At 45.5% G+C, this 21,976-nt stretch overlaps 1 protein-coding gene across 7 annotated transcripts in view; it reads left to right on the top strand.

Annotated features, from left to right (window-relative positions):
- Nucleotides 1-21,976, top strand: part of frmd4a (FERM domain containing 4A) — a 160,459-nt gene that overhangs the window by 79,658 nt on the left and 58,825 nt on the right. Inside the window, exon 1 of one of the 7 annotated variants that reach the window (XM_061823982.1) lies at nt 2,338-2,673. The exons of the other annotated variants lie outside the window; for them this stretch is intronic. The gene's annotated coding sequence lies outside the window, so the exon portion shown is untranslated. Of the gene's footprint in view, nt 1-2,337; nt 2,674-21,976 lie in introns of those variants that run through there. 7 annotated transcript variants of the gene reach the window in all.

The raw sequence follows: 21,976 nt of genomic DNA, 5'->3' as shown, positions 1-21,976 counted from the left end.
ATGGCATCCATGAACCCGTCCGTCTATGGTAGCGTCCCATTTGGAGTTCATGTTTTGCTAGCGGACTTTAATGGAATGTTATGTGGTTGATTAAAATGAACAATCTGTAGTTCTCTTTGTTGTATGTCCGGAGAGGATATTGCATTGTTCTTTCTTCCACTGTACGTCACCCGCATCGATAGATTTTGAGAACTGTAGAGAGTCGACTGTGCTGTTTTACAAAAAGAAAGAGAGAGAGAGAGAGAGAGGGAGCAAAGCAAACAAAAACCAGTTTACCCGTCAATCCCAACTGGTATTTTTATATCCAACCAGCTGTCACTGATTGTTTACATCAGCGGGCCCCCGCGTGACCTTTCCCAGGATTCGGCGTGACATGCGCGCACACAGGGAATCATGGGAACGGTCCAGTGCGCTCCCTCAGCCCGCCGCCCGTACCTCGGCGCAAATATTTACTCCTGTCGTAAATTACGGCCCCGGCGGAGGTGCGCGTGTCCAACCTTCCGACGTGGCTCTCGCCAGACCCGCTGATTCACGTTGGAAAAATCGCAGCGTCGGAATGCCGCGCATTCCTGCAAGCCTTTCTCAGGACAACCGCCGAGGGGGGGCGGCAGGAGGCCCCGAGATAGCCCGCTGAGAAAATATGCGCTCGTTCATATTCAATGGGCGAAAACTCTGCACCGAGAAGGCATTCTCGTCCCGTGATGTCATCTCGGGATGCTTCCAGCTTGTGGAAGGGTGACGCTCTTCAAACAGACATCTGTTTCTCAGGCCTTTCTCGAGTCTTTCGCACATCCGAGTGGGAAAATACAGACTTAGCGACCGTTGCTTTCAATATGGCAGCAACTTGGACTAGTTGTTCGCACGTCTGACTTGCAGTTCGGAGGTTTGGGGTTCCAATCTCGAGCATGGCGGCTTCACGAGAGCCTCTAAATGTCCCACAGGTGTCATTGTGATTGTGAGTGGTTTGTTGTGTAAATATCATCTGCAATTGTCTGGCGACCAGTCCGGGGTGTCCACCACTTCTGTTGTGTTCCAGTTCAGTTGTTATCCAAATGAGGACAAGAACTATAGAAAAGGGACGCCTGGACCCACAGTGGAACGTCCCTTGGCCCTTGATGTGAAATTTGGCGATATGGGATGATAACCATCCATTTCTTTCCTGTCAGATGAAGAAATTAAAAGAGCTCCACTCAGACTTTATACAGGGAAGTACACGAGCGGTCCCCGTTCTTGGCAAAACCTTCCATAAATTACGTTGCGTCATTGAGAGGCCATTTCATCCACCCACAGATGGATCGGGTTTGGCTCGAGAGAAGAGATTTATTGCACTCGGAAATGTAATTCTTTATCGATCAAACTTTGGACTTGTAAGCGTCATTCTTCTGAGTATTAGATGTCCAACGTTTGGTATAAATGTGTGCGATGTACAACCTCCGTGTGGCCGTTGCGTTCACGTTTACAAAAGCGGTATAGTAGTATGGTAGTATAGCAAGACGACTATCCCAAAAGACTCGCTCACTCCTAGCTGTTTAATGCAGGTCCCAGTTGAAGTTTACTGTTAAAGCACACATAAAACCAAGGGAATTCGATTTTGTCAATTTGAAACAACCACGTCGTTTGCCTGAAAGTCTTAAACGTCTCTCCCCAGGCACCACGCATAAAATATTCAACCAAACCAAATTGTTTCGCCTAGCGAATGTCAGCTAACTGAATGCTATCACATAATACAAAGTAACCTAAAATGAAGGGGTTTCCATTCATTTCCGTTCGGAAAAAGCATTTGGGTTTGAGTGTTTTCGGGTTTTGGTGCCCGGTCATGGGATGAATTAAAGTTCTAGACAACAAAATGTTTAGCCATCTCACGAAAGCCAGCTAGCTTAATGCTAACATATAATGGAAAATGCTGCAGAACGGCTAATGCAAACTAGCGTAGATGTTCCAGTCATAAACCTTCAAACAACTGCAAGTTTTCAGAACATAGAGCAGCAACACATAGAAACACAGCAGACAACAATACTCAAACATTGTGTCTGCTCTGAGGGAGATTACGCTGCATCCCCGCCAGGATCCGCCTGAAATTTTCGCTTACCGACGTTTATACGCAGTGCTCCCACGTAACTGTGTCAAGCTTTAGGAAAGCTCCAAAACGACGTGTATCACTTTAAAAACATCTCCCAGGAAAAGAGAGAGAGAGAGAGAGCGGCGAGGAGAGCGGCCGCATTTCCGTAGTGCGTTGATTTGTTTTTGTTGCTGCGATTCGGCCCGGAGAACGAGACTTGAAGTGGGAGAGTAAGCGGTGGGGGTTGGAGGGATGAAGAAGTGAAGGTCAACGGGGGAACATTAGCCTCGTGGGACTTGCAGGGCTTTGACCTTGACGGGAGGGAAAGCTCACAAAGCAGCTCCCTCTGGCCTACGTCCAGGGGTCACCAGAATTCTATCCAAGTGGTCTCATGAGGAAATCAAAGGCTGATCATTGCCCGAGTATTGCGAGATGTTACTTGTGAGGCCTCGTGTGGATGTGTGAGGAGGCAACTGCCACCTGCGGATACCTCGCCGATGTTCAGTCATGGAGGTTCTCTGGATAAGGCGGTCTCTGCCCGGCATCGGGGTCTTCTGTGGACCGTCGCGCATGTGCGGAGCTTTCACGCACCTCTGTAGTTGTTACACGCTCACGTGAGTGCTTCAAAGCCGCCCTGCCGGCTACGAAAGGAAGAAAACTGAAAACTGTTGGGAAACCACGACATGTCACGCTAATCCCAGTAACATTTTGCATTGTCACCAATAACTAAGATGAATCTAGTGTATCATAATATAATATTATTTAAGTGGTTAGCATGTTGAGTTTAGCATCGCATGTTTCCGAAACAGAAGATGTAGTGAGCCCGCCCCTTCCTTCCAATTTTCCGGCCGAGGAACAAAGTCGGGCATCTCGGCAGGTGACGTTTATCAGTGGCGAGGGTTAACCATGGCCGGTTTGCTGCATTCATCAGAGCGGCCCGGCTGTTTTAGCTCGTGCCGGAGTGACTGCGATAAGGACGCTGAGACACTTCCGTACTTTTATCGCATCCCAGATCAGCTTTTAGTCTTCTTTTTGATCGGCATTGTTCTGGTCAGGATGCAGAGCCACTTCCAGGAAACGGTGTTGCTAGGAAGGAGCAGGCAGCCGTATAATCCAGTTAGTGTTTCAGTGGCTATTCGAAACGCACACAAAGCTTTTATTGGCTTTCACTGTGCCTCCGGGCTACGTTGGTTTCAAGCAAGCTCCGTGGTCACTTTTGATACCCTTAATGTGCTCGTTTCATTAATTCTATTGCCGTTTAATGCGTGGTAAAAACAACTTTGCCGGGTGAATCAGCAAAATGCTTCATCAGTATTCAGCGGGCGATACCTGAACATGGTCTCTAAGCTTTTCACGGGGCGATTAGCATTCCCTGGAGGTTTCTCCTGACCAGCCTCTGCACCGTTCTTGATGAAGATTTAGGCCTTAAATGCTGCTACGATCTTAATGTTTGTTTTGACTTGGAGAGCAAAGTAATTATTTTGATTGCTGTTGCTGTAAAACGCATGAGAACTACCACTTTACAGGACACGGCTAACGGACAGTACGCTTGTCTTGCGTATTCATCCATTGTGTTCGCATGTTGCTCCTCGGGGACGGCGACACAATGGGAGGAAACTCGACGGGCCGCCCCAAAACAAACCCCTTCTTCGTAACGCCGCCTGCTGGTTTAGAGATGCGCTCTAGCCAACACCTGTCGAACGTCCTACTTCCCAAAACGCCGCCTTGAACAGAGCCGTGAGCGATGCGTGCGACCCCCGCACCCCCTTCGCTTGATGGAGCCTGAATCCAATGTTAAGCAGTTATTGGTTGGGGGTTGCGTCGGGTAACGGTGTTTGGGGGATGGTTCGGTGTATCAGATTTTAGGAAAAGGGGATATCCACGATTCATTGCTCAGCCTCCAAGACCAGGTTTCCTCTGATGGTGTCAATATGACACCGAGAATCACACGATTGGTATGTACCAAAAAAAATGCGTTGAGTGTGTGTCATTATGAATCATACTTATCAGCAGACACAATAAAGCCCATGTGGTGGGTATTGTTTTTAATTTCCTCATTTTTTTCGTGGGTTCCAGATCTGACTAAACACCTGCAAGGAAACCTTTCCCTCCAGCACTGACCAAACATTAATTTCAATGTTTTTTTTGTTAAACTACAGATTTATGCACACATTAAAGGAATATGGCAGTTTGGCCGATCAAAATACATATTGTGGACGGAGTCGTGGGAAGGGATGCTGAGCGGCTTCGGGTAAACTGCACGAACGGGTCCACCTGTTGTAAAGGGGTTTGAGTGTTTAGTCCACCAGGAGTGAACGCACGTCACGCAGCGAAAGGTGGTGGCGCGCTGGCTTGTCAGCTTTGCTAAAATATTATTTATCAATTGCATTTTATCTGTGGGACGGGTATTGTCACTGTCTATTTGCTAACATCTGCTCCCCGAGGCTACGAACAGCACGTGTTCTTTTGATTTATGGCGCATTCAAGCAACTGTGTTTCTTGGAAGAACTTCAGCTCATTTTGTTGGGACACACTAAGAAAAACCCCCTCATTATCCTACATATTAAAACAAGCAAAAAAAAAAAAAAAAAGAAAATTCCCTCTGGTCTTGTTGAAGCAAAACTCGAGTTTTAATCCAGCGTTCGTGTTACACTTCCCCAAGGTCACAGTGCTCGGTTTACAATCAGAGTGCAATTTATCTCTTTGACTGATTATAAATAGCCAGCTTGTCTTTGCCAATTAAAAAAATATATATAAAAGGTGTATATTTCTCCTGCTTAGCCACAAAAATAATAGAGCAGAAGCAATCTTAAGATCATTTGTGTTAAAGGTTCCACGTTTTAACCAACGTAAATTTTCTAGTATTTTGGAGTTTTATTGGCTCTATGGCGGTGCCGTAAACGTGAAATTTGAATTAAAATGATTTTTTTGCCGAGAGGCCGGAAATCAAGTCATTTGAATTTCCCGATCTGATCGGCGACACGAGCCTCGCCTATCCGCTTCCGAGAAGAAGTAAAAAAAAAAGCTCTCTGCGCTCATTTAAAAAAAAAAAAAAAAAAAAACGTGGAAAACTTTTTTCAGAAAAAGTACACCATCAATCTATCTGCCGTCTGTTTAATCTTTGTTATTTTCATATTGTGCTTGGACAGCAATAAAATTACCAAGGGAAGGAGACTAGACTGAATGGAAAATGACCAACTAAATCTTGAAGATGAATCTGTGCGGCGTTCTCCTGAGGAATTTTAACCAGCGTCCCAATCTGCCGCCCGCCTTTGTTCTCTTTGTCAAAATCGGGATCTGGACGTGAGAAACTCTTCCCCACTTAAAATGTTTTTCTTTCCCAAGGGTTTGAGAATGCACCTCGCTCTTTTTTTTTCAGGATTTTTCCAGCTATTTATTTGGCTTTTTCCTTTTTTGGAGAAGGTTAATTTTCTAATTTGTTGGCGACTCGCTAGAGGGATGTTTGTTTTTTTTGATACGGCGACGTCAGCGCAGCAGCGAACGCTGTACTCGTTTGCTGTGTCGCTGCGCAGATAGCATCTTATTTGCATAGTTTGCCCGGAAAGTGCTTCCTCTGCTCCATCGCCACCATCTTATGGAGTGATTAAACGGTGGGCGGGGACCAGTTGTGCCATTTTTATCTTTTCACATGTTGTCGTGTTACAAACTTTTGTGGTCAGGGGTTACATTTGATTTAAAAAAACAGACAGATAGATCAGATAATTTACAAGTTAGATTTGGAAATAAAAAGTGGTACAAGGAGAGAAAAGAAGTCCAGGATTTTCATCATGTACATTTCTATGCTCGATGGGCCAGATTAAAAAGTGGAGCGGGCCCAAACAGACGTGCTAAACCCGAGTACACTGCCCTACACGAGCGTAATCCAATAGTTATATCCATCCATCTTCTCAGACGCTTATCCTCACAAGGGTCCAGGAGTGCTGGAGCCTATCCCAGCTGTCAAAGGGCAGGAGGGCGGGGTACACCGTGAACCGGTCGCCAGCCAATCGCAGGGAACCTAGAAAAAAAGCAACCAGTCGCACTCACAATCACACCTAGGGGCAATTTAGAGTGTCCCATTAATGTTGCCTGATTTTAGAATGTGGGAGGAAACAGGAGTGGCCAGAGAAAACCCACGGAGGGCCTGGGGGGGGAGGGGGGGAATGCAAACTCCACACAGGTGGGGTCGGGATCAAACCCGGGTCCTCGGAACTGTGAGGCCAACCACCGTGCCGCCCATCTATTTCAATCGTTATATCCAATTATATATAGTCTAATTCAGGAGTTGTGTGAAAACCTGAGAGATTTTTGGGAGAATATTAATAAACAAAGGAGCGATCATGACACCAAACACACCAGACACTAGCAAACATTAAAAAAAACAAGATTTACATAATTTGTCCCTGGGGCCAATTAAATTTTATTCAATTTTTTTTTAAGTCACTCTATGTGTCTGCCGTGCCGGCCCATAGAACTAAAAGTAAATCTATTGAAGTTGACCTATTTCAGAAAATGTTTCATAATGTAATTGTGTACTTGACGTCATTTACACCGTTTTCGGGCTCAAAGCTGCAAAACTATGACTAGCGGTGTAACACAGGGCTCAATGCCAAGGCCCATATTATTCAGCCTTGTTCAATGATATTAAGAAAGTTAGACTATTCCAAATTCAGGAGAGATTGAAAAATGAATACGAATTTAAAGACAGAGAAATAAAAACAAAACTTTCAGTCTAATGATTCTCCTAGTTGCCGTGTTTGTTTGAAAAGTAGTTAAAAACGGGGATTGGTTGCAAAAGCAAATGTCAAATTCAAGCAGTACGGCTACTTTTGCGTTCGTATTTCTTTCCGAGCCGCCCCCGCGGTCTGCCAGATGAGGTCGACTGTTTGCGTGGCCCCCATTCATCCGATTAATTACAACGCACTCACGCATGGCTCACGTGTTCGCCACGCGGCCTCCTCTGACGCTCTAATCTGATTTAAGACCCGGCATTAGTTTTAACGAGAGCAGGATATTCGAATTTTACACTTAAACGAAGGCAAAAGCAAGTCCCCGTGGAAATCACCCCAAAATATAGAGACGTTTCATCCCTCGCCTTGTTGGAGATTAATCTGATGTTAAACACGATTGCGGCTGTAAAGTGCATTTTTCTTGATAAATCTGGCGAGGCCCAGCAGAACCTCACGATGTTTTTTTTTTTTTTTTTTTTTTTTGGGAGGTGGTCCTCTTGGGTTTAACTATAGCGTTAGTGACGGGGATAAAAGGATTTATAACGTTTTGGGTTCAAAGGTCAGGGCCCCCGGTATGGTAATCCGGGTGGATTATAAAGGGAATATGGCGAATAGTTGAGGAAATCCCAGGCGGGGACTTTCAGATCCTCTGTTTGCATGGATCTAATAACCGCGCTGTGTTTACTGAACTGAGATTTAACAGTGTTGTACATGACTATCTATCTATCTATCTATCTATCTATCTATCTATCTATCTATCTATCTATCTATCTATCTATCTATCTATCTATCTATCTATCTATCTATCTATCTATCTATCTATCTATCTATCTATCTATCTATCTATCTATCTATCTATCTATCTATCTATATCTATCTATCTATCCATCCATCCATCATCCATCCATCCATCCATCCATCCATCCATCCATCCATCTGTTCGTCCGTCCATCTTGTCTGTCATTTGTGAAAGTCCACCATAAAAAAAGTGTCTGATAAACTAACTTGTAAATTTCAATGCTGCATAGAGTAAATTCATGCTTGATTAGTAATCGTATTTCAGTAGTAATTTAATATCCTTTGTGATGCACGAACAAATGCTGTACAGTCTTAATACGCCTTATCAGTTATCCTTTTAGGAATAAAATGGTGAGAACACGAGGACTCCACATTCCAGTTTTTTTTTTTTTTATTATTTTTCCGTCCCCGTCGAGTGCTTCCATCTGTAGACTGAATTATTCATATCCATAAATTAAATTGCACACAATATGCAAAAAAAAAAAAAAAACCCAGCAATCAGCGTTTGTTGCGCGTGAACAAACGCTGATTGCTGTTTTTTTCGGCTCTTCTTCGCGTCGTTGCAGAACCGCAGCACACCGCCGTCGTTCTCCCAACAAGTAATTCAGACAGTTCAGGAGGGGGAAAAAAAATGACCACGGCTCCCATATTTCGGTGTGAGTGATCTTTTTTTTTTTTTTTTTTTTTTAAATTTATTGAACAAACTCCGCTTTTTTTCACCACATCAGATGCTGGGCCTGCCTGAGGCGTCAAGGCCAAATGGCGGACATTCGATACATTTATGATGACAGGGGTTCCCTCTGGAGAAGAACACGGTGCCGGCCTCTCATTCTTGCCAAAGGGTTCTCCCTGCAGATGGGCCGGGTCATTTTTCAAAATGAAGTGTGACGGCATACCAGGGCAAAGTTGTGTAAAGGGGGAGGGGCCAAATACCCGCTTTCAGCCTTTGTAGCAGATATGACTTCTTTGAACTTGTCGCTTTCTGAAGCCATTTTTCCCAAAGACAAGGATGAAAAAAACGTTTTTTTTCCTCTTACAAACTTCATCTATCAATTCATCCTGCTCATGGGGGTCAGGGAGACCGGTGACTTTGGGCAAGTTCTCCCTGGACTGGTCACATGTATTTAACCCTATCGAGAACCCGTGGGGTCGCATATTTCAAAGGGGATTTGGATGTCTTGGGTTCTCTCGAGTTAAACAACCGCTCACACGACTCATGACTGATGGTAACCAAAGCTATTTGTATCTTCTAAAATTGCTACATATTTTATGAAAAGGCGACACGGTGGATCAGCCGGAGGCCCCGGATTCAATCCCGGACCCGCCTGCGTGGAGTTTTGCATGTTCTCCTCGTGCCTGCGTGGTTTTCCTCCAGGTGGGCACTCCGGTTTCCCCCCACATCCCAAAATCATGTAACATTAATCGGATACTCTAAATTGCCCCTAGGTGTGATTGTGAGTGCTGCTGTTTGTCTCGATGTGCCCTGCTATTGGCTGGCGACCGGTTCAGAGTGTGCCCGTTGACAGCTGGGATAGGCTTCAGCACTGTGAGGATAAGCGGCTGAGAAAATGGATGGATGGATGGATGGATTTTCTGAAAATGTTGGTCAAAATCTAAATAGTGTGAGGTCAGGGAGTTCACACTGTAAAATCAGTCAAAGATTGCACACGTCACTCACCAGGCCACGCCGCACCTTTTAAAGCCTTCCGCAGTTAGTTGTTGTTGTAGCCGGCCAATCGCATTGTTCAGTCCGACTTGGAGTTCCAGGAAGGCAGCCGGTTCCTTCGGGCGTTTCCACAGTTCCGTTACGGTCAGCGTAGTGGGAGCCACCGCGCAGTTGAAGATTTGCCGCGTGACGTGAGCTTCCTGTCCGCATTTCGGACGGAGGTTGACGATAGTATTGTCGACACGAGCCATATAGTCATTGAGCAGGTGCCTTCGTCCGGAGCAGAGTTGCGATAGTTTGGATCTCGTGGCCCGCGGAAGATCGATTTCACTTTTGTCCACCTCATGGGTCGGGTAGCCACCAAGGGTGACGACCGGTTTGTAGCCAGCCACTGCGTCTTCAAGCGGTTCTCACGACAATGGGCTCAGCACGCCAGAACTATCCCGTGCCAACCCGGCCAACGATCGTCGAACCCTCCAAGCAATCGCTACATGATCCAAAGTTAGTCACCAATACTACAGTAGAAGGTGTAGACAAAAATAAAACCTGCACCTCACATGTACGTCCTTGCGTCCATTGAAGCAAAATCCATTTTTATGCGATTACATTTATGGCCTACAAATCGTTTTCATGCAAATATTTACTGTAGTCATGACTGAAGTATTGTGTCGTTGATCGACTGCGACGCATTCCGACAGTTCGTACAAATTTGGGTCACATCACCGCCACCGGCATGGAAATAAATGGAGAACACTCTGCACTTCTGACTTGAACTTGTGTAAAGATGAGAAAGCTCTCTGAAGTAACTTCAACATAACCTCCCATTCTCCCCTCTCTTCTGTTATGCTTTTAGCTCCGGTCCCGTCTTACCTGAGTGCTTTGCCCTTTTCAGGACCGTAAATCCTCCCCCCGAACCCACTTACTGTTTTTATAGCAAACTTTCACAGTCCATGCCCGTCCTTAAATCCTCTTACATCACAAGAGTCGGCGTGTCCTGAAGGCCACCAGAGTTCTGCTGAACAGGTGACAAAAGCCATCTGCAGTTCCAAATACCCTCAGTGGCATGATATGGTTCTGTTCCGTGCCATTTACTTTGTCACCTCTCACTCCTGAGACTTACAACTCTTTTTCTCTCCCAAATTCCCAATATTTCTGGAACATTCTGCACATAGCGGGATGAGCAGATTTCTTAAGGAGATGTCAAAGGGAAAACCTTTTTGTCTTCTGTGTTCTGTGCACTGTACACATGATAAACACAGTACAATGTGGATTGTTTTTACGTGACGTCACCCGTTGCGCTGCCTCGGACGGCGGCCATTTTTTTCATCCCTACATACTATACATGCGCAAGGTGGACGACATTATGTTTCGAACTGCATTTATTGAAGACGCGACCGACAGCACATCGAGCCCAGAGTGACTGCTAGGCTAACTGGCATGCACACATCATGGGACTCAGGACTGCGTCACTAAGGCGCAGTATTATGTCCTTGATTTTTTACTCTATCTGACAGACATATAAAAAAAAAAATATATATATATATATATATATATGGGTACTAACAGGGAAAACGAAATGCGGTGGAATATTTTTTTCAATATCGAGGCAAACTCCATTTATTCCCTTTTTTTTTTTTTTTTCAAAAAGTAAAACCTGTATATTAGTTCACCACAAGCAAAGTGAAATGTTTATTATTTGTTCAAAATTTTATGACAATGGCAGAAAGACAAAAGAACAAACAAATCCAGCATTTCACAAAATTCTCGGATCTTTCAAGTTAACCGTAATGTTGGCCTTCTGAAAAGAGTATCGATTAAGCTTGTTAGCTTAGCACGGCGGCACGATCGGCACGATGGAGGTTGAGACCGGGCAGCGTGATAGCGGCGTCGGGCAATCGTCCACAAAGCCAAGTCTCCGTGAAGCACAGAGCCGCAGAACGTCCAAAGTCTTAGACGATGTCCGCGCTTTCGAAGGCGGACTTGTATCCCCGATCGCGAGCCTCTTCGTCGCGAGGCTTTGAAGAGCGCGCCGACGAGCAACTTCGGAAAAAGCTTCAGAGACTTGCCGAAAATGAGTCAGAAGGAGGCTCTCTGATGGTTAGCAAGTCCTCTCTCGTGCACTTGAGTCCCGGGACGCCCGTGAAACACAAAAACACAAACAGTGACGGTGAGCATTCCGGAGGCTACAACACTGTTAGGCGTTTGGTAGGGAGGTTAAATGGCGGCACGCCGTGGTTTACGGGGAATTCAGCAAAAAATGTGACGTTGGTGAAAACAACCCATACCCGACGAAAACGCCACTGAAGGTCCGGAATCCTTTGTTGTAGTGCCAAGACTGACCGATGAGCAATCCCATTTCCGCATCCAGGCTGCCAGAAGATGGAGAAGCTACGCTAACTGTTAGCTTATCTGGTAACTACTGTTGCAATTGTAAACCCTCACCGTATTGATCGACACATACGCACATTTGCAATCCTATTGAACGTGAAAATCGGGCCTTGAATAACTGTGATCAGAAGAGGTGAAAAAATGTGGTCATTTGCCCTGATTTTATATTCATGCATGCGCAGCTTCCAGACACGTTTCCAGCAAGTTCAGTTCCGTACTGCTTGTTTGGCTGTGCACCATTTGTTTGTGTGCATGCTGGTGTCCATGCCAGCCGTTTAAAAAGGTTTTTATGCGGCTAGAAGCTTATCAAGCTGAGCTGGTGGCTTAGATGCTGTTCCTCTTTTGCTTGTCGTTCCTAATTAGCCAGGCAGGTGTCCGGGGACCCTAAAGGCCAAACACATACAAACGGTTTTATATCAAAAAGGCCCCCCAAAAAAACGATGAGTAATTTTAACCCAGTGGGTCACCAACCTGGCGGCGCAGTGGGCAACTAGCTAGCACATCTCCTTCACAGTTCTGAGGACTGGAGTTTAAATCCCGGGACTTTCCATGTTCTCCCCATGCCCGCGTGGCTTTTCTCCAGGCACTGCGGTTTCCTCCCACATCTCAAAAACATGCATAATGACTCTAAATTGCCCGTAGGTGTGAATAGTTGTTTGGCTATATGTGCTCTACGTTTGGCTGGTGACTAGTTAGTTAGACTGGCATGCCTGCAACCCGAGTGAGGATAAGCGGTACAGAAAACGTATCTATTATCCACAGCCTTGTTTTGTGCCGCAGTTAAAAATAACAAATATTTTGATTAAGCGGCATTTACACTCATGAAAAAACATTATTAAAAATACCACTCACCATTAGACTGATTGTACTTGTTTTTATTATTTGTCAGCATGCATTCTCATGATGTACCAAATTAAAAAATGCTGCGATGACAGCATGTCCTGGTGAGACCAAGCGAACTGAAGTCGGCCGCACCGGTGCCACCAGTCAATGTGGAGCCCCGCAGACGCTGGGGATCAATGAAATTTCTTTCAGCGTCGGTCCCAAAAGTCCTGACCGACCGCGACCGCCCTCCTGTCTCATCTCCGCTTCCGTGCTGTGCTGTCTCAGAGTAGCTACATGTCGAAAACGACAGCCAGAGCGCAGAAATGCCGCGAGACGCTCGCTCGGCTCCGACTGCAGCCGGGTCTGCTTAATATTCCGCATACGGAACGATTAGAGTGTTTGGTATTCGAGGCATTCACCTGGCAGTGCATCGAGGCCACTGGAGTTCAATGTCTCCACAGTGAGCAGTGCCCTTGAGTTTGCAAAACACACAGAAAAACGACAGATAAGATGGAGATTTCGCGTCGGCTTGAACTCAAATGCGCATAATTCGAAAACGCGCAAAACCAGATAATCCCGCGTGACACCGAGCCGTCTTCCGCCGTGCATTTCCGGCCGTGTCGGTGAGCGCAGGGTCACTGGGGTCCGTGCGGATTTCTCACCGCCTGAATTATAGATGAGGAGAAGAGGTGTAAGCGGTAAGAGATCCTTCCCTTGTGAATGAGTTCCACACACAAACTCTGCCGTCTTACATCTGCAGATCTCACCAATCCCACTTTTGGACTGACTTTCATTCGTGAAAGTCCGCTTGTCTCTGGAAGCTCTCGATTTACGGTTTTACGCTGCTGCAAAAGTCAAATTCTGACTTTAGTATCGCTCCTTTTTCACGAGTATTTCAATAACACATGTCCAACATGGCTGTGTTTGCCCCGACGGAGCACATGGCTCAACGCGCATGGCCCCGATCCACAACACAACACACAACATGAGAGTAAATGACAAGTAGTCAGTGATGGAAGTACCCATCCATCCATTTCCTTCACCGCTTATCCTCAGGAGGGTTGCGGGGAGTGCTGGAGCCTATCCCAGCTGTCAACGGGCAGAAGGCAGGGTACGCCACCCAATCGCAGGGCACACGGAGAAAGACAACAGTCACACTCACAATACGGGCAATTTAGAGTGTCCAATTAATGTCCCATATTTTTTGGATCGTGGGAGGAAACCGGAGAGGCCGGAGAAAAGCCACGGAGGCACGGGGAGAACATGCAAACTGAACCCGGGACCTGAGAACTCTGAGGCCAACGTTTTCCAGCTGCTTCACCGTGCCGCCAATGGAAATATGAAATGTTCAAAAATGTTCAGTTAGCCTCGACTGACTCTTCCCCCTGAATGAAGTTAATCTCCACATCACTCCACTTATTTGGCTTTTTAAATGATGACACACACAACTCTAATGGAGCATATTAAGGCCATGTTTAATCCCCTAAAATGTTGCTGTTGTTTAGTTTTACAACAGTTTTTTTTTTTATGTCTTTGTTATTATAGGCTGCAGTATTTTGACACGTGTCAGATGTTTCTCTAGATTTAGAAAGGGCGTGATTCGGATATGGAATGATGAGATTCCGTGCATTTTCTTTCTCTTCACGCTCCCATGATGCACGTCCCAAAATGGTGTCCCTTAACCCGTGCGGTGTAAATCCAGCTTTCGTCTTTAGCAAGTGACAAGTTCCACTTTGGCGGAGCGCCAGACAAGCCACGGTTCCCACAAATGTTTGGTTCACAACGCGAGTCTTTTGACACAAGATAGGATACGACACAAGCTGAAGTCCTTTTCAACACTCTCAGGTCGGGATACCTGACCACAGCGACGCAGTGCAGTAAACCACTTGGTGCGGTGGAGTTAAATTTGCTCGAATGGTCGACAGAGGATGCAGCTTGCGTGCAGTCTGCCGCAGATTTTGACCTGCCTATTCTTGGTACGCTTGTGGGGGACATTTATAGGAACTTGGCCTGAGGAGGGATGTTTTTCTGCACGAGGGCGGAGTACGAGGGAAAGGAGTCTGGTGTGAAATTCTACATCTATGATGCATTTTCTTTCATTCCCATCACGATCAGGGTCAAAGGCAGGAGCTGAACTGGCGGCCGAGTCGGGTGATTGTGTGAGAATGGATCAGTTTCTCCGGTCAGCCATTGAGAAAGCACTTCGCCACCAGTTGCACTACTTCACGAAAATAATTTCACTTTAATGTGACATCACGAAAACGTTCCCATTTTTCACGATCAAACGTTTCCATTTGTTCTTCAGTTGAATTCAGTCGAGTTTCTACAGGTACGTTTTCCACATTCAAAGACGAAAAATATGACAGGATGTTTCTCTCCGGCTTGCTTTTATTGACCCAAAAACTCATATTTGAAAAATGTACGGGTGTGGTCAGTAATGCCAGCAGATATAAAGTTGCGGGTGTGATGCGAGATGGAATCTCAAGACCTTAAAATAACTTACTGACTTGTGATACCCGAGTATGTACTTGTTACCGAATACCATAATCATAATTTATTGACACTGCACAGACTGAGACAGACATTTTTAAAAAGGTCAATAGACATTCAATTACAAAACGAAATATAGTCTATAGTGTAGCGTTATCAGTGATATCAAGTCAAAGTACATCACAATCTCATATTTATTATAGTTCAAAACTGGAACATTCCCCGTGTTATATCCCAGAAGTATTTTCAGTGGAACTGAATTTCCTCCGGGGGCGGCACGGTGGCTCAGCTGGAAAGCGTTGGCCTCACATTTCTGAGGTCCCGGGTTCAATCCCGGAGTTTGCATGTTCTCTCCCCCCGTGCCCGCGTCGGTTTCCTCCCACATCCCAAAAACATGCAACATTAATTGGACTCTCTAAAAATTGCCCGTAGGTGTGATTGTGAGTGCGGCTGTTTGTCTGTATGTGCCCTGCGATTGGCTGGCGACCAGTCCAGGGTGTACCCCACCCGCCTCCTGCCCGTTGACAGCTGGGATAGGCTCCAGCACTCCCCACGACCCTTGTGAGGATAAGCCGCGCATATAATGGATGGATGGATGAATTTCCTTTGACATGGTTGATGAAGCTGATGGCTTTCGACATAAATGCGTTCGGAAGATGCGCTTTTGGCATCACTTCCGAACATGCTCAATATGGTTAACTTGGATTTCCTTTTTCCGGGTGAAAACTGATTGTTTAGGATCAGGCTTGTTTTGTGACCAAGGTTTATGAAATAAACACGTACAATAATGTCAAAACTACACAAAATAAGCGACCTCTTTCAACATCTGTGTATTTCTACTGGTAACAAATTTTGCGCGGGTGATTTTTCGTGCTCGACTGTGCAGATTTGCAAGTGCAATGGCGCACACGCAACCATCAAATCACAGTAGCAGAAACAATATTTAGAGGTGTGTAACTCCGTCAACGGGATTTTCTAGGACTTAATAGTCAAGAGGAAGATGCACGAGATAGGCTTAGATGGAAAAAGATGGCACGCTCTGGCGACCCCTAATGGGACAAGCCGAAAGGAAAAGAAGAAGATTCATTTAGGGATGAGCAGCATTTGTGTGTACATGAGAGATGCAATCTGACTTTGAGATTTGGACCCACTTGGGGAAAACAAGCCGATCGCAGGAGAAAGTATTATAAAAAAAAAAAAAATACTTTACACGCCATTTATGGACTAGCCAAAAGTCACATGATTTGTCTATTAAAAGAAAATGGGGAAAAAAAGCTGCTCGTGTGTAGTGGTCACTTTTGAGCAAATCTGTCATTTAAAGGCAAAGTTTGGATTTTGGGGAATCACGTGCGATTTTGAGGGGAGTATAACGTCTGGGAATGTAGCATTAAATTAAAACGAGAACACGCTTTCGAAATATCTCCCGTTTGTTTGAAGTGCCACGGCGTGTTTCTGATTTGAGGGGGAAAAAAAAAAAAAAAAAAAAATGCAAATGAAAAAGGCTAACTGGAACCACATTTCGCCCTGAAAAGTCAGCCGTGGGCACGCGGGTGGGGCTCGCAGACGCACACAAAAACACACTCCCACGCACACGTATACACAAACACGCAGACATTCCTGGCTGCCTTTCCGTGACCTTCCCTGCGCAGTCTCAACTTTGGCGCTATGCGTCCAGAAGATGCAAAATATTTTCCCAGTGTCGACGTCGGGGAGCAAAGGCGTACAAACGCTCCAATACTAAACTGCAGATTTTCCATGTATTTGAGAATTAAAAAAGATATCTTGGCTTCCTTACGTTGTCAAAATAGGCTCTTTTTTTCCAACCAAGATCTGTGAATAAAACCTAAAAAAAATTTATACATAACTAAAGAAAAGTGAAGTTGACAGTTGTTGCATTTCACACCACTTTGATTGTCACTCGATTCCGAACATTAGCAAAGCAATGCGAACACGGTATTTTGAGCCATAGCTCGCTAACTCTAAAAAAAAAAAAAAAAAAAAAAAAAAAAAAAAGCATGCGGCATGTAACTAAGCGTATAACCATATGAAATTCTAACGCTTCAATGAAAAATAATATCCCGGCACAGCTATTACAGCTCCACGATCTCTGACTTTGAAATGTTTCGGTAACTAAACCCATTGAACACCTTCTGTAAATATTAAACGAAAATTTGAGAATTTTTCCAAATACAGGGAGTCCTCGGTCTACGACTGAGATCCGTTCCGACAGTGGCGACTTAACTCGAATTTCGAATTAGGTCGGATTCCACCGTTAAAGTCAGGATTTACGTCCAAATACTTTGTATAAAAAACAAATACACTGCATTACTGCAGAGAGGTGTGTACTTGAGGCAGCCATGTTGGGTCAAGAAGGAAAGGGAAATAACTCCGTGCTAACTTTGACCGATGAGTTATCCTCTCCTGGTACCAAATTATGGCTTCAGATTGAAATACTTGAATATTTTGATATACTGAAGGATATAATGCGTGAAAACCATGATGTCCCAAAAATGGGACGCTGCCCACAAATGGGTTAAAATCAGAATTTACATCAAAATACTTTGTATAAAAAAAAAAATACATTGAAATAAACAAGATGGCAGACTTAGCATTCCTGCTGAGAAGAAGGGGAGGCGGTGCTTAGCTAGTGCCAAAGAAACCTGGTCCTCAGTCCTCTCCGTCTCGTCCAGTCTCAAAGAACCTTGTGTTGTGATTATTATGTCCGACCGACATAGGAACGGAACCCTTCACATGCGCTAAAATACGGGCTTTGTCTTTAATAATTGTCATCACAGTCGACCAACTAAAGCCTTGGTGGTCTCCAATCTTTTTGTGACCTTGAGCTTCCTTTCTATGGTAATGGGTTTTCTTTTGGGTGCAGATGCATCGCTAAAAGAAACAGCTTTCTCATGTGGGGCGATAATGTCTAAAAAGGAGGGTGGAAAAATGCGAAGATAATCCCGGCGCACCAACACGGACAAGCGTTAGCCAGACAAAATGGCGGACGGGGGACGGGCGTTGTAAAGTCGAAACGTCTTAGGTGGAGACCGTCTTAAGCCCGAGGACTCCCTGTAAAATCAAAATGTGCTACAACGTACAAGTAGTAGTTTTTAAAAAAAATGAAGTCAAGCGTGAAAAGGAACTGATGTTAGCCAATTAGCTAGTTAGCCAAGCCGCAGTACTAAGTAGTATTTCACCAATTGTAGACGCACAAACTCCTGGAGCTGGTTGCAAACATTCATTTCAAGACAGTATCATAACAGTATATCAAGTTTACCTTGAATTTGTCTGAGAGTGGCGGTTGACACTGCCAGAAGTATGATATTACCCCAAAAATATTCAAATAAGCCAACTTTTTTTTGACAAGGGGAAGAGTGAGTGCCCACACTAACAATGGCAAGAGGAGGGGTTGTGTCACTTTGGCTAAAAAAAAAAAAAAAAAAAAGAGAAATAAATATACCGCTGATACGGCGGATAGGAAGTTTTCTTGCTTTTGAAACTTTTTATAAAATTGCGGTTTGCCTTGAAAGTGGGCTCAAGCATATAACGGTGCGGTGGTATTTTTCTCCGTACGACCACTGTCTAAGTTAATAAAAGAGGAAAACTAATTTATGGAGAGGATATTTGCAGTCTTACCTCGGTCCAAAGATTGAAGTATTTTTTGCTACCGCCCATGACGCACCACCAAAACCTTCGAGTTTCTGCGTTTGTATTTCAGCCGCGTGGTGACGCGCAAGCGACGTACGTCCATCCGAGTCAGAACACGCTTGTTTGTTTAGTCTGTCGAGATGACCGAGGTTGTGTGCGTGGCCGTCACAGACTCCCCATCTTGCTTCGATTAGCGTTCGGGCCCCTCGATATCAAATTGCAGCTGATTTTTTTGGAGCGGACGCCGTCCCCCTTTCTGCTCCCAATACCCACCACCACCATCTCCAAAGTCTTCCCATCAGCACCTCATTAGGACCGCGCCTCACCGTCGTAGCGAGCTTCTGCCCAGATTGGTCACACCTCGTCAAGTGTTTCCCCTCGTTGTGTTTTTTGGCCAGCACCGTTTTAGGGTCACGGAATGGATGACATCAAAAAAGCAGATGTTTGCCATCTGAGCGGGATGCCGACGCAGCCGCAGTCGAGCCTGATTTGAATTTTTCTATTGTCGCTTACAAACAGATTGAAGTTGGCTTTTCAAATGTCTTTGAAAGATAATCTTTAGCGATTACATTGCGGTGCCGAGTGTCGTGGGAGTCAATTTCCTTTATCCGATGTGCTCAGAAAATAGCCAGAGCCAGCAATCATAAATGTTAAACCCCTTCAATATTTATCATGGCAAATGTTCCGTCCACTGACTCTGTAATTGTGATGTGAAACGTACGGTTAGCTTAAGGCTCAGTCACACCGTGACGTTCTGGTCAACGTTCTCTGAACATTTCAATCGTTCTATTTTTCAGCGTTCTCAGACGAGGATGACACATCTGCCGTGTGATTAACGTGTGTCTAACGCACGAGAAGCGTGTAACTGCGACCGAATAAGATACCCCTAAAAACCATTAGCGTGTGCTAACGTGTCACTGCGCGCGACGAGCGATTTGTCAACGTTAGACGAGCGTGTTGAGCGTGTGACTAAACGGGGGAATAACGACAGAATGGCGTTTTGCTGGCGTGTCATTTTTTACAGTGCAACGGGAACGAAAACGTTGGAAATTTCACAGTCACTTCAGTTGTTCTCGTGACTTTGAACAGTCAGCATCACGCCGCCTAGACGAAAAAAAGGTGGGGTGCGGACTTCAGCAACCAGCGCTGCAAGTAAGAATGCAAAATGTCTTTGGAGGAAAAAGAACACCAGGAGGAAGAGCACGTCCGAGAAGTAACGGACCATGTGACACCGCCTGGAGACCCTAAATAAACACCACGAAAACCCCAGTGATGACGGTCCGACGGTAACAAACCATAAGTAACAACCAAGTAACGCTAGAGTAACGACTGACTGACGATAGCCAAACGCGTGCAACGCTCGGCGAACGTTAGTAAAACCTTCCGCGAACGTTTGTGAACGTTCTGCAGCGTTTTAAAACTAAACGTTGACAAACGCCGGTCTCGGTCTCTGGTCTTTTTTTCCGGACCGGCGTTCTCCGCCGATTCCTGGCGATCATTGACGTTCACTAGCGTTCCAACAGCGCTCTTGTGGCGCTATCCCGGCGACTACCAACGTTTCCTCAAACGCTAGAGAACGCTGACCAGAACGTCATGTTGTGACGGGGCCTTTAGCGTCTTCTATTGCATCCTTTTGTATTTTCGGCCAGTCTGGAACCTCTCCATGTCACTAGTCATTCTTGGTTCTGCGACAAAAATCTGGTCTGGTTGAAGATGACTCATCATTGTCAGTATCCAGTTGTGCCGTTATCTACTTTCAAATGTGTATTATCTTTAATAATGATACAGATTAGAATGCGACTTGGAAAACGGATGGATGAGCGGGTTTTGTCACGTTACAAACGATGACGATGATACGTTGGACTGCTGTTTTGTTTGGGTGGCCTTCCCGCTAGTAGTGGCTAACTGCTAATTCTACGTCTGCCAGACTTCGCTTGTCAAAATAGCCTCATCTTGGCTAACACCCGCAGCTACGCCTTTAGCTCCACGTTTGGTCGTTTTACAACTTGCGAACTAAAGTGGAGCAGAAAATGGACGACACTGTTGTCACATACATTTCCGCCATATCTGAATAAACACCGTGGAACTCATCGCCGTGATCGACATGAAATTCATCACAATAACTAATCGCATCATCACCCAAGCCCGAGCGTGTTAGTTACTTTAGTAGCCTTTCTCACATTCCAAGCATTTATAGTAACTTGTAATCGGAAAAGTGTCCGAATCCTCCTCTTGGAAGTTCTTCCGTGGTCTTCCGCAGTGTGTCAATTTCAGCTCGTTCTGTCCCGTTCCGCGCTTCGCTCCTTCCTTCACTTCGCTCAAACAACCAGGACGTTATGATTCCAAACAGAGGAAGTAACCAATGAAGGCAGATATGGATTTGACCGAGGGGGGAAAAGAAAAACGAGGAGCGGGTGTTTGTGTTAAAGCCAAGGAAATGACTCATCTGGAGATGTTTAAGTTAGACAAGCGAGTTTCCGGTGTCTGGGCTAGGCCAAAAATATCCACAATCCACAAAAATCCGGTGAGAGTGGATTTGGGAGGTGAAGTTGGGGGGTGGGGGGGACACCTCCTTGTTGCTTCTCGTGTGACCGTCTGGAATTCAGTAAGTTGCGTGCTGAACTCGCAGCAGTTGCTTTGACTCAAACAGACCACAGGTTGGTCACCGATGACGGCGGAACGGTTCAGTTGCTCGACTTCCACGCAGTCGGCTTTGGGCTCGCTTGCCGCGCCGTTCTGGTGCCAAGGTGGGTGCGAATGGTCATCTCTCTGTAGGCGCGCTGGGATTTACTGGTCCCCCGTCCCAGGTATCTTCTGACTTTTGCCAGAAGTCAGCGACCCTCAACAGAAGAAGCGCTTGATAAAATCAATTCACGGATGAGTCGATAGGAGCACACGTCCCAAGCGAGTTGACCCAGATGTCTTTTTAGTCAGATGTAGATGATTTTTTTTTTTTGGAACTGAGACGTGTCACTGTAACCTTTTATGCTCCATCCATTCATTTTCTGAGCCGCTTATCCTCATGAAGGTCGCGGGAGTGCCGGAGCCAATCCCAGCTGCCATCGGGCAGGGGGCAGGGTACACCCTGACCTGGTTGCCAGCCAATCGGAGGCCACCTAGAGACAGACAACAGTCGCACTCACAATCACACCTAGGGGCAATTCAGAGTCTCCAATGAATGCATATTTTGGGGATGTGGGAGGAAACCCAGAGAAAAACCACGAGAACACGCAAACTCCACACAGGCGAGGCCGGGATTTGAACCCTGGTCCTCAGAAATGTGAGTCCAACGCTCTACGCTTTTATGGTCAAAGGTAGCAAATGCACGTACGCAGCAAATACGACGACGTAATCTCGCTGTTTATCCAGAGC

The sequence above is a fragment of the Syngnathoides biaculeatus genome, chromosome 6 (genome assembly GCF_019802595.1).
Source record: "Syngnathoides biaculeatus isolate LvHL_M chromosome 6, ASM1980259v1, whole genome shotgun sequence".
Classification (NCBI taxonomy): domain Eukaryota; kingdom Metazoa; phylum Chordata; class Actinopteri; order Syngnathiformes; family Syngnathidae; genus Syngnathoides; species Syngnathoides biaculeatus.
Note: the sequence above shows the minus strand (reverse complement) of the source record. Positions and strands in the feature narration are given on the sequence as shown.